Genomic DNA, 4,132 nt, shown 5'->3' with positions numbered 1-4,132 from the left:
CTTCAGAAACCTATTTGGCGCGGGCTCTCGTGACAGTGAGAACGATGCAGATGATGATGATGATGATCGCTCTGATTTGGCTTGACAGAACTAAAAGAAGCATACAGTTAAAAAATAGGGCACCAATTCTTACCGCTGCGACAATTTTAAAACCACTGTTTCACTGTGTTGCAAGGAATATTTTATACCTAATGTGCTGACTCTTCGAACAAGAACGCCTGTTGTCCGAGTTGCTCGTGCGTGTGGAGGTGGCGTGGCGGGTGTCACCGTCCCCTGGATGCCGTGAATGTTACGCGCCACAACCCTCTATGGGACATTGTCACAGGGATGTTGGCGCCACCATTGACAAATTCATTTATTTAACGCGATTAGCATTCTCGGGGTCCATCACAGACATTTCGGAGGCTATCTATTCATCTATCTATCCATCTACCTATCTAATCTATTTATCTGTCCGTTGTCCCGCTATCCTGGGTCTTTGGGTAGTCAATGGTTGAATGGGCGGCACCTTCGAATGCTGTGACGCGGGAACATTGGTTCAAAACCAATTGCCTGACCAACTTAGGTCTCTGCGTATGGGACATTGCACACATGAATGCCGTTTTTCAACGGACCTCTTGGACACCGACAAGGGTCATTGGGAGATTATGAGACTAGGCGTGTGGCATGCATATTTACCACTCTTCAATAAATATCTTTCACGCTGACTTCGAGCACAGTGCTTGTACCACTCGGTACATGCTGCTCATCAACGAACCTCTTTGATACCAACTTGCGCCACTGAGTATGTGCTAGTAAGTGTGTTCCGCTCTTGAAAATTATGGGGTTTTACGTGCCAAAACCACTTTCTGATTATGAGGCACGCTGTAGTGGGGGACTCCGGAAATTTCGACCACCTGGGTTTCTTTAACGTGCACCTAAATCTAAGTACACGGGTGTTTTCGCATTTCGCCCCCATCGAAATGCGGCCGCAGTGGCCGGGATTCGATACCGCGACCTCGTGCTTAGCAGCCCAACACCATAGCCATAAGCAACCACGGCGGGTTGTTCCGCTCTTCAATGAATGTCTGCGAGGCCAACTTCTGTAACCATTTGCCTCTGTGAATGTGCCACTCTAGAATTACAAAAAAAGATAACTTTAATTTCTTTCATGCTCGGCGGAACCTAACCTACGCCGAGCGTGTACTTTAAGGTGGCACGGATAGACGGTGAAGTACACGCAGTGAGAAACAGCGTGTAGCAGTAGTGTAGCGAGAGAGGAGAGGAGCCGGGCTTCATTTCGAGCAGCCGAATATGCCATCAGAAAACGTTTGAATGTATAGCGTGCTGGGGTGGAATAGAGCCCGCTTCACACAGGTTCTTCAAGGACAGCAGCCCGATGCTTTAGCAAGCTGCGCCACAAAGGTAGATGTAGAGCCTAGATGTTAGTGGCACATACTCACTATGGAGGAGTGGCCAAGAACCGTGTAGTCAGAGTATAAGAATAAGAAAAAAAGACACTGAGTGTTTGGCCCTTTTCAATGAACGTCTTTCACGCCAACATTGTAACAAGCGGCGCCATTAAATGACTGGGCTTCAACGAGCCTCTCGCCAACTTGAGTCAACGAGTACGTGCCAATTGGTGTGGGGCCAGAAAGGGAACGATTCTCAGCGATCGCACACACGGCCGCGCCACGCATCTTGTCTTGGAGGTCACGCGCGGCCTTCTCGGTGGTGCCACTAGATGGCGCAATTTGTCCAGAAAAAAAAATAAAGCTCGAGAGGAGCCCGGCCGCCACATCATGCATTTCGCAGCACCATGCACGGGCGCAACATGCGTGTCAGCGGCCACGCGCGGGCTTCGCGGCGGTGCCACGAGATGGCGCAGAATGTTGATAGAAAAGTCAGAGAAAGGACTCTCTTTGCACTACACGCTTCATACATAAGGCGATTCCACGGTGGCAATAGGTTGAGTCGAGATATTGCTTCAGTGCTGAGTGCATTATCGCCGACAGTGATCGCGCGGTGGGTTCTGCCGAATTTTAATATGTCAGCATTCCTAAGATACCTCATGGACTCTAGGGGCGCTATCTGTTTTGCTATCTGTGTATGCTTGTATCTATGTATATTTTTATCTAACCGTTTTCGCACCTACCTTAGTCAGTGGGTAATGCGTGGCCCAATGGTTAACGCATCGGGCTGTGCTGAGGTAACCGGGTTCTAAACCAACCATCGAACCATCTTGGGGCAATACGTATGTGTCAATATACACAGCGAGCCCCTTTCACGCTGTCATGTGTCACTGTAGATGCGGGACTGTTCGACGCAGAATCGAAGCGCTAGGTATGTGCCACTCGGTCCGTGCTGGTTCTTTAATGAACCTCTTTAATGCCACCTTCTGTCACTGGGTAAGTGCCAGTAGGTGTTTACCGCTCTTCAATAACGCATTTGACGCGGACTTGGGTAACTAGGCATGTGTGATTGAGAATTTACCGCTTTACTACGACGAAAAAGATTCCTTAAATTATCTGCGACGCTGAGTGGAATGATACCCACGTCACAAAGGTTCCCCAATGACAGCAATCCGACGCATTAGCAGGTTGTGCCTCAAACGCACTGGGTATGTGCCGCTTTCACCTCATGCCTGTGAGGCCAACGCTTTAGCGAGCTGCGCCATCACTGCATTGTGTATGTGCCGCTGTTCAATGAACCTCCCAGCAAGCTGGGTCATTGACTATGTGCGACAGAGTGGGCAGCAAGCGAGCGAATAATTATCAGCGTTTGCAGGAACAAGCACCGCGCTTTTAGTCTCAGAGGCCACGCGCGGGTTTCTCTGCAGTACCACTAGATGGCGCAGCGTGACCAGAAAGAAGCGCATCATGCGCCCGGTGGCCGCATGACGCGTTTTTCTGAGTTCGCATGCCACATCGCGCCCATTCCCCGCAATATGCACCCCGCAAACAACGTCGCCAGAGGTCGGGCCAGGGTTACAGCTTTACTCGAGCATGCCCGCAGCAACCACATTGAGGCAAGCTTCGTGGATACCGTGGCATGTGTCCGTCAAAAGGCATTCGCCGTCTCCATCGTCGACTCCGATTCCAGTCTCACTTGCTGCGCTACGGTACGCACTTCGAGGCCCGTGGTAGCCGAACAGGTTGCAAGCGCGCTGGCTGTGCTCGATGGTCGCAGAGAGGCAATATATAGCGATTCCAAGGCAGCCATTAAGGCCTACCAAACCTGGATGGTCTCCCCTCAGGCCCTCCGCATTCTCCAAAGCGCTAAAAGTATCTCTCCGCATTCTATCACTTGGTTTCCCGCTCACTTGGGGTAGACTGAGGGCTCTCCTTCTAACCCTAACGAGGGTGCGCACGAGGCCGCGCGAGGACTCACTGACCGCGCCGCCTCCGTGGTCCCCCTGCCCCGCGAGGAACGCTTGCTCACGTTCCATGAGGTTACCTCACACTACTACCTGTCAAGACGGGCGTTCCCTCTCCCGCAACCCGCCTTATGCAGGGCGCGGGCGGTGACCCTTCGACTTTTCCAAGCCCGTGCGCTTCCTAACCTTGCGGTTCTTCATGCAATATACCCTGAAAGGTGTCCCAGTGCGGACTGCCCTGCCTGTGGACTAATGGCAACATTGGACCATGTGATGTGGGAATGCGAAGCCATCGGTTCCTCCTTCAGCGAGCATAGGTGGGCTGCGCTCTTTGGCAGCCTCGAAATCAACGACCAAACACTGGCCGTCCAGAGTGCCCGCGATCGGGCCGTCAAGCTCGGCTTGGCGGTCCCTACGTGGGGCTAGCCGGGTGGCGCGGAGTCTCCCCTGCGTCTTCTCTGGACCTACTAAAGTTATTTCACTCACTCACCGGCGCGCCATGGATTTCGGAGGCCACATGCAGGCTTCGTAGTCGCGGCGCTATGGCGCCGAGTGTTCCTAGGGAGGCGCGAACGGGAAAACTCGCAGCAGTACACGCCTCATACTTTACTCATGACATTATGTTGTGTCGCTAAATTGATTCATTGCTAACGCTCGACCGTCTATAGCCATCATGAGATGGGTTTCGCCGCTTTCCTTAATTTTATTTCTTTGGCAATACAGCCAGGCTATATTATATACATAAGCTCAGAAAATCACATTATCTCACTGTTCATT

The sequence above is a fragment of the Dermacentor variabilis genome, chromosome 4 (genome assembly GCF_050947875.1).
Source record: "Dermacentor variabilis isolate Ectoservices chromosome 4, ASM5094787v1, whole genome shotgun sequence".
Classification (NCBI taxonomy): Eukaryota; Metazoa; Arthropoda; class Arachnida; order Ixodida; family Ixodidae; genus Dermacentor; species Dermacentor variabilis.
This window is presented reverse-complemented; position numbering follows the sequence as displayed.